The 15813-nt window shown below is 34.0% G+C and overlaps 1 pseudogene; it reads left to right on the top strand.

Moving 5' to 3' along the window:
- The first annotated feature begins 8779 nt into the window (after nucleotides 1-8779).
- LOC129895423 (probable inactive purple acid phosphatase 1) lies at nucleotides 8780-14920 on the top strand (annotated as a pseudogene).
- The last annotated feature ends 893 nt before the right edge of the window (nucleotides 14921-15813 follow it).

Here is a 15813-nt window from a genome sequence, read left to right as displayed (position 1 = left end):
CCAAAATTTAGGTAATGTCACTCATTAATAAATACAACACCTTCAAACACTGATTTTAAATGCAATTTGTGTTTTTATTAAATTATAATTTTGAATGTTCGTGAAACTTTCTTATCATATAATAAATATGTTATAGTTATTCTTCACAAGATAAGAAAAGAGAAATGCTAATATTAGGATTGTGCCTTATATTTGATATATCTAGGTCATAGTGTTTTTGCATAAGATTTTGAAACCCTCCAAAAATGATTTAATGTCAAATAAGCACTTGATACTGTGTTGGTTAAAATTGATTTCTCATTGAGAAAAAGGCTCAAATATCTCTTATTGATAAGAAATTTACAAATTAAATAGACATAACAATTACCAAGAGAATAATAATGTCAAACATAAAGAAAATGGAGAGTGAAAAAATCAATGCAGAAGAAAAGAACTGCATAAATCGAAATCCACTTATTAAGACAAACGATCGAAAAAATTTATATCTAAAATAAAAAATTTCATACAAAATTAATTAAGATGAAGAAAGTATCCTAAAAGAACAAATAACTTCCATTGATAGTTAAATAGGTCGTAGGGGCTAGTTTTTAGCTTGAAAATCTATCCATATTGAACCAAAAGAAAAAGGAAACAATTTTGAATTATGGAGAAAGACTCAATTCAAACAACTTTATATTATTTTTACATAAAATTTAAAAGTAATACATATATTAAAAAAGAGTTCAAAAAATTTACAAAAAAAAGTCAAAATTACCTTTTAACTATTCGAAATAGGCCAAATATACCCTTCAATTATTTTTGAGCTCAAAACTACCCCTCCCTTCTAACTATTAGGTCACTTCTACCCTTTCTTCTAACAGACTAATACGCGACATCCAGTGTATAAATAACAACGCCGCATGGACGTCCACATAGGCACACCAATCTGACTAGCCCCCACCCACTCACTACAAGATCCGACCTCCCCTTATAACCTTAATTTCATTCTCGCATTTCTTCCTCTATTTTTTACCCCATTTTCAAGAAGCTTTCTTCACCACTAGGACGTCCCATTTTCTCCTCCAATGTGTAAATAATAATACTACATGGATGTTCCTATAAAGTTATTTTTATGATTTTTAATTATAATGACTTACATTAAGTGGCCAACATGTTGGAAGGAATTGGTCCTCCTGATTGACAAATGCTCCCATGAGATCAAAGTTACTACAGTTGGAGGAAACCATCTGAAGACATGGTGAAACCTAATACTGATGGTAGTGCACTTGATAATCCAGGAAGAATTGGAGGGGGAGGAATTCTCAGAAACTGTCAAGGTGATCTTATCTTTGCATATTCAACCCCTTTTGGAGAAGGCACCAATAAACCAATCAGAGATAATGGCTGTTATCTTTGGCTTGTCTAGGTGTCTTCAACTAGGATATACCAATGTAATCCTAGAGGTTGTCTCTGAGATGCTCATCAGATGGATCAAACAGCAAGTCAAGCCCCCTTGGTTTGTTAAGAAACACATGTACAAGTTGCAGAGCATCACTCACCATTTTCAGAACTTCAAGTGCAATCACACCTATAGAGAAGCTAACTCTACAACTGATACATTGTCCAAACACAATCACCAATGCTCCAATCCAGAAATTTATTTCACAAAGCAAGAGTTGCCCAAAGAAGCAAGAGCCAATCTTGAATTAGACAAAGTTGGAATGGCTAATTTCAGACGAAGACGACTCAAGAGGATCAAGAAACCACCATGATCCCCCCTTTGCTACTTTTCTAATTTGGTTCTATGTTTTGAAGAATCTTAGCTACGATTATATCATAAAGGAGATAGTCTCCCTTGTTTAACGCCTTCCTAGATACTTTGTACTAAGAGAAGTCCTCTCATAGGTGCATAGTTACCTAGGGACCATTGTATTGTATTGGGAGATGAGTTGGCAAATCATAATAGGTTAGTCGACTCATGTACCACTACAGGATTGGAGGTAAGGTCTATGCCCCCCTCCTTGTACCTTTTGTTGTTTATATTGTGTTAAGGCTTGGGGGTGTTCGGCTAAATCCTTGACCGCCACGAGGGGTGAGATCATTGGGAAGGTCCATTTAATAAAAATAATTGTAATGACTTCAAAATTTGGAATTTGTCAATCGATTCTTTTTAATAGTAATATGACAAATCATAAGAGAGATAAGAAGGATCATCAATAAGGCATAGTAGATGAAAGGTTATATCCACTGGTTTAACAATTTATTTCTTGACATTATGCATGAACTCACTCAAATTACTGCTCACAGTGTTATCAACATAACTAAATTAATGTTGCTCTGCTTGTGTGCAAAGGACTATAGTATTGCTACCCGCTTAAGAAACATGAATCTCTTCGATATGAATAGAGAAAGAAATGGAGGAATGAAATTAGGGTTATGAGGGGAGGTGGGTCTTTTAGTGGGTGGCTAGGTTAGTTAGATTTGTATGCTTAGGTGGACGTTCATGCAGTGACGGAGCCAGAAATTTCAATAACGGGGTTCAAAATCTGAAGAAGTAGACACATGAACTAGCCGAAGGGGGTTCGACGTCTACTATTTATATATAAAAAAATATTTTAACTATGTATAAATAGTATAATTTTTCGCTGAAGGGGGGTCATCCGAACCCCCTAACCACCATTTGGCTCTGCCCCTGCATCCATGTGGTGTTATTATTTACACATTGGATGCCACATATTAGAAAAGAGAGGGTAGAAATGACCCAATACTTAGAGGGGAGAGGTAGTTTTGAGTTCAAAAATAATTGAAGGATATATTTGGCTTATTTCAAATAGTTAAAGGATAATTTTGATCATTTTTCCAAAAAAATATATGGACCAAAAGTAAGGTAATAGCAGTCTCTGATTTTTGAGTGATGCATATGTTATATGTATTGTTTTCATTTTGAGCCTATACCTTCTCAAAATATTGAGCTAAATAATGCCACTAAATATTTACTCGAAAAATATTGACAATACAACAGTTAAAAAAATAATTTTAAAATAAAGATTGATTCATATATTTGTATATTCAATCGTGGAAAAGAACCAATAAATATGAGGTATACATATATTTTAATAGACCATTCATATGAGGTATGTCATATTTTGTAATTATATTTTAGTAATTAGATACTAATCCTTCTTTCAATCAATGTTTTAAAAAATATTTTTAGGGCGAGTTATGAAGAGCAAAGTAATAAATGCATCAGGTCAATTCATGGAGAGGAAAGTACCGTAAGGCATACAACACCTCATCAGTTAGAATTTGAACATAAAATGGCCAAAAAAATTAATTAGTAACATACCTTCTATTATCAAAATACCTTATCCTCTCGTGGCCCTAGATCATCTAAAAGCAAAAATCATGTCATTTCTCTCAAAAACAACTTTTATGCTTTCTTCATTTAAAAAGGATTTTGTTTCAACTTTCATTTGTTGTTCTTCATTTTAAGAGTTACTTTTATAAAAGTTAAAATCGTGCTTAAAAATATATGTGATTCCTTCAAAGTGAAATTGTTGGAGGGAAGAGAAGCTAAGGAAACAATTTTAATTAAGGAAATCGTCTTCTTTAAAGTATACTAGCTGGTCTATAAAAGTGCAAAAAGTTGACGGGTCAAATTTTTATTTATTCATAAAAAAAATCATCCCTTTTAAAGCCTTTTTTTTTCCGTTGATACCTAACATACACAATGCGTAAAAAGATCCTCGAATAACCATAAGGTAATTTAAAAATTCTACTTTTAAGCCCTATCAAACTGGACGTACGCTTAGGCATTGAGTGAATTTTTGTGATTAGGCATGAACCTAGTAGACCTCTTATAATTATAATTAAAATTAGAAAACAAGTCCTTTAATTAATACCAAAAATATAAAATTCAATTTGCTATTAAATTTAAAGAAGTTAAATTTTTTTAAAAACAAAACATTCTTTTAGTTGAAAAATATAAAATTCAACTTGTTCTTTAATTCAAAGAAGTTAAACATTTTTGAATACTCTCTTCTTTTAAATTTGTTAGTTATTTTTAGTTTGTTTCAAAAATAATATCTCTTTCTTTTTTCAATAATTCTTTAGTTCTAGTTTTTCACTTGATATATTTAACGCCATAAAATTCTAGACTATTTTGATATAATTAAGGTAAAAGAACGTTTATACACAAATAAGAAAAATTATTTACAAACAGCTATCCTCTTATTTTCATACCCCCCATGTTTTTAACTGATAATTCACGTTTACTGCTTGATACTATCGAAGTATATATATACTTTGATTGTATCAAAGAGAAGTAGATAACACTACTCAATTACTTCTTGATACCATTAGAATATGTATATAATAGATAGTGTTTCAGTGAAAAATTGCTCCAATTACTGTTTGATACCATCAAAGTATATAGATACCATCATAGAGGCCGTTTGGATTGGCTTATAAGGTGCTTATAAGTTGTTTTCAGCTTTTTTTGAGTGTTTGACTGACCAATTTAAAGTCATTTTGTGCTTAAAATAAGCCCTAATAAATAGTTGGGTTTATTTGGATGAACTTATTTTAAGCAGTTTATAAGTTGAAAACAGCTTATAAGTCAAAAAAAAAAAGTTGGTCTGCATCTACTTTTTTTTAAAACTTATAAGCAGTTTTCAACTTATAAGCTGCTTAAAAATACGTCAATCCAAACAGGCTAATAATGTATATATATATATATACACACACACACTATCAAAGTATATATATACTTCAATGGTATCAAGGATGAAGAAGTAGTGGTTTAGTGAATAGAAACAAGGGGCATCTGGGTAAATAGTTTGGACTATGGATCCAACTCGGGTAAATAGTTTGGATTGAGTCTAATTTGAGTAAGTACTTTGCCTAATGAGTCCAATTTGTATATTTTTTCCTATAATTAATATATCTTTAATATAATATTATGAGTTAAACAAGGGGGATATCCAGAGTTGCAACAACTATAGAGGTATCAAGCTACTAAGTCATACTATGAAATTGTGGGAAAGAGTGGTGGAGATGAGGGTGAGAGAGGGGTGTCTATCTCAGAGAACCAGTTCGGATTTATGCCGGTACGCTCAACTACAGAAGTCATCCATCTTATGAGGAGACTGCTGGAGAAGTACAGGGAGAGGAAGAAAGACTTGCATATGGTATTCATCGACCTAGAAAAGACTTACGATAAAGTTCTAAGAGAGATACTATGGAGATGTTTGGAGGCTAAAGACGTACCTGTAGCGTACACTAAGGTGATCAAGGACATGTATGAGGGCGCCAAAACTAGGGTAAGGACAGTTGGAGGGGACTCAAAGCACTTTCCAATTGTGATGGGGTTGCATCAAGGATCAACTCTTAATCCGTTTCTATTTGCTTTGGTGATGGAGGATTGACACGACAAATTTAAGGTGAGATGCCATGGTGTATGCTTTTCGCGGACGACATAGTCTTGATCGATGAGACTCGTAGCGGAGTTGATGCTAAAATGGAGGATTGGAGACATACCTTGGAGTCTAAAGGCTTTAAGCTGAGTAGGACCAAGAGAGAGTACTTAGAGTACAAGTTCAGTGAGATACCTTAGGAGGCTGGCGTGAAAGTTAGGCTTGATGCCCAGGCCATCCAAAAGAAAAGTAGTTTCAAGTATCTTGGGTCTATCATACAAGGCAGCGGGGAGATTGACAATGATGTCACGTATCGTACTGGGGCAGGGTGGATGAAATGGAGGCTTTCTTCCGGAGTGTTATGTGACAAAAAGGTGCCACCACAACTTAAGGGAAAATTCTACAAAGTGATGGTTAGACCGGCTATGTTTATGGGGCAGAGTGTTGGCCAGTTAAGATCCCGCACGTTCAAAAGATGAAAGTTGTCGAGATGAGAATGTTGAGATGGATGTGTGGGCACACAAGGAGCGATATGATTAGAAATGAGGCTATTCGGAATAAGGTGGGAGTGGCCTCGGTGGAAGACAAGATGCGGGAAATGCGACTGAGATGGTTTGGGCATGTGAAAAGGAGAGACACAGATGCCCCAGTGCGGAGGTGTGAGAGGTTGGCCATGAATGGTTTCAGAAGAGGTAGGGGTAAGCCGAAGAAATATTGGGGGAGGTGATTAGACAGGACATGACGCAGTTACAGCTTACCGAGGACATGACCTTAGATAGGAGAGTGTAGAGTACCCACATTAGGGTAGAAGGCTAGTACATAACCTTGTTATTCTTCCTTATTAGTAGGTGCTCTAGCACATTATGATTTCTTGTACTCTGATTTCTGTTATTATCTATTACTTTCGGTACTTCTATACTCAGATTATTCTATTTTATCCCTTTCGTTATTTGCTTTCCAAATCACTTTGAATTTGTTAGCCTTATCTGACTTCTTTTTGTGCTTTTTTGAGCCGAGAGTCTCTTGAAAACAGTCGTCCTAACTCAGTAGGAGTAAGGTCTGCATACACTTTACCCTCCCCAGACCCTACGGTGTGGGACTCTACTGGGTTGTTGTTGTTGTTGTAATAGTTAAAAGCCCCCTTGAATTTGACACATTTTATTAAATGCATACCTAAATTATGAGAAGTCTTAATTACCCATCAAACATGAATTTTTGGAACTATTTATGCCCTAAACTATGAGAAATCTTAATTACCCTCTCAAACATGATTTTTTGAAACTATTTACCCCAAATATGTTACATGGCAAAAAAAGTACTATATCCAATTTGTATGACTCACGTTCCGTTTTATACAATTCTAAAGAATGACACATTTCTATATTTAATAAAAATTTAGTTTTCGTTCCTATTTATATAATGTAGTTTGACTTAAAATGAAGTTTAAGAAAGATATGATCTAAAATAAGTCATAAATATTTGTGTGATAATAATTATTTTACTAGGAGTAAAATAAAAATTTTAAAGTTAAATTTTTACTAAATATAAAAAAAGAAATGACTAAAAAAAAAATGAGTCATATAAATTATAACAGAGTAGTTTTTTTTAATCACGAGGCATATTAGGAGGGCAAATAATTCCAAAAATTCACGTTTGAGGAGGTAATGAAGACTTCTCATAATTTAGGGGTAATAGTTCCAATAATCCATGTTTGAGGGGGTAATTAAATTTTCTCATAGTTTAAGTATACATTTAATAAAATATGTAGATTTTTAACTATTAACTCTAATACTATAAAAGTTAAAACTATTTTACTTTTTGAATATTTGTGTCCAAGTTTAAAAAAAAACTCATATTTTGGTCTGAGAAGATTAACAGCTTGTTTCGATAGTGATTTTTTGTGATATGGTATGGTATCATTTGTAAGAGAATCACATTTGTTTTGATTGTTTTTTTAATTACATGGTATGATATGATTTGATTTTATGGTTTTGTAACCATGAAAATCCCATTTTTTAAAACCACCAATTTGGTGGTATCCCATTGTTTCCTTATTTTTTTTTCCAATTATACCTTTACTTAATTTTAAATAATTATAATTTATCCTTTATTCTTTATTAAATGTTATCCTAATGTATTATCTGCCTTCAATGTCGTATTACTCATTCTCCTCCGCAATAATTTTTAAAGCTATTAGGGATTTCAAATTAAAATTCTCTCTTCAATTGTGTTTGTTATCTCTTCAATTGAAGCTTCTAGAGATTTTAAATTAAAATTTTCTCTTCAATGATTATTAATATTTATAATAATTAAAAATATTTTCGTAAATTTATCAATTATAATACCGTGTCATATAGTCAAATCAAACAACAAAATTATTATTAAATAATAACAAACCATATAATTTATCTAAATATAATATTATATTGTACAATGTACAATACATATTATGAGCCCGTTTGGATTGGCTTTAAGATGGTCAAAACCAACTTAAAGCCCCTTTTTAGCTTTTGGACGTGTTTGCCTAATGTTGACTTTAAGCCATAAAGTTCTTAAAGTCAGTCAAAAATGAAAAGTTAGGATTCCTAATTTTTTTTTTCCAAAGTGCTTAAAGTCATTTTCTTTAACCATGGAAATTACTTTTATATCCCTTATATTTTAACTAAATTCTCAAACTACCTTTTTTTATTCTTTTAATCCTAAAATTCACATCATAAGCACTTTTATCCAAACACTCAACTGCTTATTTATAAAAATAACTTTCAGCACTTCAAAATTCTAAAAACACTTCATACATAAAAGTTACTTTTTTAAGCCAATCCAAACGGCTCTATATCTATCATATGCTAGCGTACATTATGAATTCATGACAAACTAAAACCACCGTCCAAACCAAAGTGTAAAGAAATTATTTTTCTTGTTCTGCTACACTGTTGCAATCTAGAAGTAGGAAGTAATGATTGTATGATGTCAGTAATCACGTAATGCCTCAATTTTCTTGCTAAAAACTTGAGCTTTATGCATTTTTCATGTTCAACTTCGTCAGAATCCGATTCCAAGTAGTTTAAGGTCAGTGCCCTCTTCTTCTTTCTGCTTAATTCCAACTTTTATTGGCTTCTTTCTGTATGTATTTGATGATGTTAGTTGTTCGTTGGTGTGCGAATAAAATCCCGAAAAACCTGTGCTTGATGTGGGTGTCACAAGTAACTCAATATTCAAAGTTGACCTTGGCTTGACTTTTGGTTATATGAAAGGCATAAATGATGTTAGTTGATACTTGTTTATTCATGTTATTAGTTTCTGACAGACATCTTATCTTCATGATTGATGGATGCTAAATTTGTCATTAATTTTTGTTCTATTCAATACTATTTGATTTGTTTCAGATTTTGCGGTGGATACAATGGGAACTTTAATAGCTCTACTTTTGATTGTGTTGACTCTGGTTAGCCTTCAAGGGGTAACATGCCACGGGGAGCAGCCTCTTCAAGGATTGCGATTCATAATCCTGTTCTTGCCCTTGACAATCATACATCTATTAAAGCTACTCCTTCAGTTCTTGGGGTTAATGTAAGCATTCTATAGTTTTTTTTTGTTTTTTTTTAATTTTATACAGGCACTGAATTTATACCACTCAGGGAAAACTAGAAACAAATTTAATTTCCTATGGTCTCTAATAAACAATGGCATGTGGTCTCTAGGTTTGCTAATGAGAAGAGACAAAGTCTCTCCCATTCATAGTTTAATTTCCCTTCAAATTGCAGGGGCAAAACAAAGAATGGGTTGTTCTAGAGTATAGCGTTTCAAATCCCTCAGCTGATGATTGGATTGGGGTATTTTCTCCTGGCAATTTCAGGTAGAAATCATGCAGTTATCAATTCAATCAGACTATTGCATGGTCTTGAGAAATGATAATGTTGGCAATAAGAAGTGAATTTGATATTAAAAAGTTGGGAGTGCATCCTTTTACTTCTTTATAGTACTAACCAGTATGATTTTCCTACTTACTAATAGTTTTGATATTTACCCCAGAGATTCTTAACTATATCTTTGTTAGTATCTTATAACTAGAAGTTCATAAATGCAATCTCTTTTTTCCTAAATGAATGGTTACCTAAACATTTGAGTAAGAAACTAAATTCCGAGTCCTTTTGAGAGTGTAACTAGTGAAGTTTTAATAAAGTCATGTCAAGTATGGTGGCTTTAATTTGTTATTCAATGCATAACCATGCTATTTCTTTGGTTAGTGCATCTAGCTGCTCCCCTGAAAATCCCAGAACATTTCCACCATTTCTGTGTGCAGCACCTATAAAGGTTGGTGTTTTGGTCATTTTAATTAGATTTGGTTCCAGAAGTTTCTCTTGAGTGAAGGGATAACGAGTAACCATGATTGTCCCACTATTTGCATTTTTACCGTGCAGTATCAATATGCCAGTTACTCTAGCCCTCACTACAAAGACACCGGGAAGGGATCACTGAAGCTTCAATTGATTAACCAGAGATCAGACTTTTCTTTTGCCTTGTTTTCTGGTGGGCTCTTCAGTGTATGTTCATAGCTTTCTCATCCTTGTCAACTCTGTCCACAGTATTTATGCACTGAATGCAAGTTTATGTATGTCTTGCCATCACTACTTTGTACTTCATCTCAAGAATATCTAATGTGCACCTTAAATAGTCTCAATCACTTGCAGATTATTATCTGGACCGAACTTTCTCTAATTTACTGATTTTCTTCCCTCTGTAGACAAGTTAAACAATTTCCTGATCCATTTTTCTTTTAATTCAATTTTGCAAAGCTCAAAGCTTTCAGGAATTTGGAACCTAAATAGAGTAGTTTCTATCAAAACATGTTTGTTTTGTGGTTATGTTCATTGTATAGATCTCTTCAACTTTATAGAATGTTGCTTTCATCTGTCTGTCTGTCTCTCTGTTTCTGTATGTGGATTAGCTTCCATTATTCTTCCACTATACAGGCTTTTTCTTTGTTTTCATTTAACATATCCAGTGCGACTTTGTAGTGATCTCATTTTACCTTAATTTGTCTCCTTATCCAACAGCCAAAGCTGGTGGCTGTATCAAACATAGTTGCCTTTGCAAATCCAAATGCACCAGTATACCCACGTTTAGCACAAGGAAAGACTTGGGATGAAGTAAGTGTTTAATTTTCCTGAGAACGGAGGTCAGAATAAGCTTTTAGCAGCTTAATATTTATTTTTACTTTCTGTGGGAAGGTTATGTTATTTTAATTGAATTAGAAATTTGGTTTTGTGGACTAGGATGTAGTCACACAAATAGGTTTAGGAAATAACCTTCTTTAAACTTTCATATGACTGTGACATGGACAAGTGGATATGGAATCAATGAAGCAGAGCCTTTCGTGGAATGGGGTCCAAAGGGAGGACAACAGGGGCGTAGTCCAGCAGGGACATTGACATTTGACCGTAGCAGCATGTGTGGTGCGCTGGACTCTTTTATATGAGATGATTTTTGGTTAAAGAGTAGAACTGGGTTAAATCATAATTAACCACTTAATGGAGTTAATTGGATAGAGCCAACTGATACGTTATAAGAGCATTAGCCTGAAAAAGAATCTTAAGGTAAAACACAGGTATGATGAACATATATTCAAATTCCGCACTGTAGATCACCTTCTATGTTTATTATACAGAAAATATTCTAGTCATGTACTTGTAACATAAGATATTGTCCCACGAGAATCAGTGCACTCGTTTTGACAATGTTGCTTTTGGATGAGTTGACATGTCATGTTCTAATCTATTTGTCTTTTGGTACTTACATCTAGGAAGCTAGCAGAATTTGGATGATATTCTGAGCTATAAAACATGTCGTCTAATTGTGTCAAAAATGTTATGGTGGATCAACAATGGTCTTTCTCATATATGATGCCACTTTCAGGTGCACCGGCACTAACTGTTGGATGGCGTGATCCCGGATTCATCCACACCAGTTTCCTAAAAGAATTGTGGCCGAACACACTGTATTTTTTTTTACCCATGCCTGCGAGAACTGTGTACAGATTGGCATAGATGTCTTCATTCTTTGATAGAAAATTGAGAATTGTTTTTGGGCATGTGTACTTCTTCCATTAAAGAAACTTTGGTTTTCACTTAACATTCCTAAACTCAATGTCAAGATGCTGTACTTCTAAAAACCAAAATTAACTTCATTATATTTATAGATTAGTTTTACCTAGTACCTTTTATAGAACTATGGAGTCTTATGTTTTGTTTTAGTTGGTGAAATTCTGGATCATGCTGCATCTTGGTCTTTGCAGGTATGCCTACAAGCTTGGTCATAGATTCTTAATGGCACGTATATCTGGAATCAGATGTATCAATTTAAATCATCTCCTTATCCTGGTCAAAACTCTCTACAACGTGTTGTCATTTTTGGGGACATGGGAAAGGTTTGTGATCTCTTCAGACTCAGTTAGATTGCTAGAACTTCTTTCACTTGATCCTGATAGTGTTTATTTATCTGGAGTCTGAAAAGCTCACCATATGCTTTCATTACTGATTTGTATTCCTTGGTAATGACTTATGCAGTATCATGAATTTTCTTTCTTTTTGTGCTGCTTCATGTTATTTGATTAACAATTGTGAAGCTTTTGTTATCTTTCCATATGGATTATCAAGTTCATGGGGGAGGGGAGCCAGGAAAAGCTTTTATCAATAGCAGAATAGCATAAGAATGCAAATAGTAAACTATTTTTAGAATAAGCACATTTCTGAGGAAGGTAAGAGAATGAGGGGAAAGCAAAATGACAATATGTTGCACTGGTCAATAGCTTTGGCACTTATAGAAGCGGACAAGTTTGGTGCAACTCCACATTTGATCCAACTGTTTTTTTAGGATTCAAGGTGGATAGATCAACTAGTTGAGAGACCGATAGTTGTTATTGTTGTCATTTGTGATGTCACTACTTAAATGCACGAATGCGTAAAAGCACAGAGAATTGTGATCATTTTGCATTTGTATGTAGCTCAAACAGAATTTGAAGGCTCCTAGTTAAGCATGCAATTGAAAATCTGGAAAGCTGCAGGGTTGACCAAAGAAGCATGGTTGCCTGTGTTGCATGGAAATAAGGACCTAAGAGATGAGCGTCTTCTCTTAGGTTTCCTCTTTCTACGCCCGTTGCTTTCAACTAGTTGGGTTGGTGTCCTTGCCCTCAAGTTTTAAAAGGATTCGAATCACCCTTGTAAAAATTAGATTACCACAAGAGCTATAAAATTCTATGATTTCCCCAAGTAAATCTGACTTTTATCTCCACTGTTGCATTTTCAATATCTGCAGATCATGCTAACTATACCAACTGATAAGCAAACTATTTTGAAGTACAAAGAAAATTGTGGTTAGATTGCATATGATGAATCATCTATTGATAGTAGTAAATCCTCAAAGGCAACCTTATCTCAGTCTGGGACATGCTTAATTTTTACCTAGTGATCCATGTCAAGCTGATGTGTTTTTCTTGTTTTTCCTATTTCCATATCCACTTAAATTTTCCAAATTTCGAAGTTATTTTAGCTCAACTTACTCAGTACTTACGTAAAAAATGTTAGTTCTGTCGGTCTAATGTTTGATAGTGACACAAGTAAAATGCAGATGTCAATTTGGTAGTTCTTTATTCCTTGGAATAAATTGGAAACTAGACAAGTAAAATAGTTTAGTTTATGTGAACAATATTTTCCTCGTTCCTGGACCGACTTCAACTTTCGTGATATTTTCTATTTTGTGTTTCCTCTCCTTCACAAATCATAGATCAAACTGCTGGTTAAGCATTCTGAAATAAACTATTCTGATCAAGTTGATCTTGTAATGATCTGCTTCCATACTGCAGGATGAAGCTGATGGCTCCAATGAATATAATCAGTTCCAACCTGGCGCTCTTAACACTACCAATCAGCTTATTAATGATTTAGAGAACATTGACATTGTATTCCACATTGGTGATATCTGTTATGCCAATGACTACACTTCACAGTGGGATCAGTTTACTTCACAGTTTGAGCCAATTGCTTCAACTATACCTTATATGCTTGCTAGGTATGCTGCAGTTCTACAGAGAACCTTGTTGAACATTTAAGAATTTTCTGCTTGCTTTGGGTAAATTCTTAACTTCATTCTGCAGTGGCAACCATGAGCTTGACTGGCCTGGTACGGGTTCATTTTATGGGAATATGGATTCAGGTGGAGAATGTGGAGTTTTAGTTCAGAATATGTTTTATATTCCCACAGAAAACAGGGATAAGTTCTGGTATGTTGATTGTTTCTATCTGATTATTTCATTTCTATAGGTATTTTTTCCGTCTCTTGTGACATATAGTCATCACTCAACTATGAACCTCACTGTATCTGTAACTGCCAATCATTTTTCTATTCATGGAGTATAATCTTTTGAAGAATGTCATTTCATCTGCCCCTCCACTAGTGTTATCCTTTTGTGTCCAACAGTTCTTTGAGATACTAGTTCCAATATATTCTTGTTTTCTTCTCTTAGGTATTCTACTATGGTATGTTCCGGTTCTGCATAGCTGATACAGAACACGACTGGAGGGAGGGAACCGAGCAGTATAACTTCATTGAAAACTGTCTGGCATCTGTAGACAGACAAAAACAACCGTGGCTGATCTTCCTTGCTCATCGGGTACTGGGATATTCTTCAGATGCTTCATATGCTGATCAAGGATCTTTTGCAGAACCTATGGGTAGGGAAAGCATTCAAAAACTCTGGCAGAAGTATAAAGTTGATATAGCTGTATTCAGACATGTTCATAACTATGAAAGGACGTGTCCCATTTACCAGGTATATTTGGAACTTCTGAATTTTATCTTCTATCGTATAGCAGACAGAAAATATTAGGATGTTTCCACACATCATATTAGGATTATTTATGACTTGAAGTGGTTCCAACATTGTTTTAGTTGACTGATGGGAAGATAACACTTCCCTGTTTACCGTAGAATATTTGTACAAACAACGAGCAGCACTTTTATAAAGGTGCCTTGAATGGAACTATACACGTTGCTGCTGGAGGAGCTGGAGCACGCCTTTCAGATTTTACCCCCATCCAAACGAAATGGAGTATCCTCAGGGATTATGACCATGGATTTGTGAAGTTGACAGCATTTGATCATTCAAATCTGTTGTTCGAGTACAAAAAGAGCAGAGATGGTAAGGTCTATGACTCATTCAGGATATCTCGAGATTATAGAGACTTACTGGCCTGCACAGTTGACAGCTGCCCGAGCATGACCCTTGCATCTTGATCAATTTAGGTAAATGCATGATTCAGTTCAATTCTGGCATGCTATACAGTCCAATATATTTGTAATCTTCAAATCTACGATCTTAAAAAGTAAAAAGGGTCGAGACTTAGTTCTGCAAATATGATATGAAACTATCTGCCTTGTGCTCATCATTTTCCTGATGTCTTAATGTTTGAATCATACCAAGACCAGATAAATTTCAAATTCTGGTATACGGCATACCTCAAAGCATTCCATATCAATGGCTGATAACAACGTTATGGTATTTTATCTTGTGAATTATCTCTGAATAAATTGAGAGAAATTTTCATGCTTTACACGTTACTCTTTATTTGTAGTATTGTCTTCTAGGGTACAGATGATATTGCTGAACACTTATCTGATCAAGAAAAGAAGAATATAAGAGCCCGTTTGGGTGACCTTAAAAAAAGTAACTTTTATTTATGAAATGCTTTTAGAACTTTGAAGTGCTGAAAGTTATTTTTATAAATAAGCAATTGAGTGTTTGGATAAAAATGTTTATGTTGAAAATAAGTGTTTGAATTTTAGGGTTAAAAGAATAAAAAAGGTAGTTTGGAAATTTAGTTAAAATATAAGGGATATAAAAGTAATTTTTATGGTCAAACAAAATGACTTTAAGCACTTAAAAAAAAAAGTTAGAAATTCTAATTTTTCATTTTTGACTGACTTTAAGAACTTTATGGCTTAAAGTTAGCATTAGTCCAAAAACTAAAAAGGGGCTTTAACTCTCTAAGAAGTGTGGAATCATCTTTTTCATTTGTTTGTTTTTTCTATGGTAAATGTGAACAGCTAACCATTACTGCCAATTTTAACACGGTAACAAAAACTTGTAACTTTTAAAAGTCGAGAGAAAACTATCTTTAGATATAAGGTGAGTTTAGCATGAAAGGAAATGATTTCTTCGCAAATGTGTTCCAAGAAATTTAGTAGATCGAAAGCGTGTGTGTTCAGTATTTTATCTTGTGCAATACATGCCCGTTGAAAGAACTCTTCGCAGAGTCACATGACTGGCTATCATTCTCAGTTTACTAAAGCAGCCTTAGGAGTCATCATCAACTTTCCTCTTATGGCTCCAGCTACTATACAACAGTTAAAAGTCTCTGCATGA

This window comes from Solanum dulcamara, chromosome 7 (assembly GCF_947179165.1).
Source record: "Solanum dulcamara chromosome 7, daSolDulc1.2, whole genome shotgun sequence".
Taxonomy (NCBI): Eukaryota; Viridiplantae; Streptophyta; class Magnoliopsida; order Solanales; family Solanaceae; genus Solanum; species Solanum dulcamara.
The sequence above is the reverse complement of the archived record's forward strand: the minus strand, read 5'-3'. Positions and strand labels throughout refer to the sequence as shown.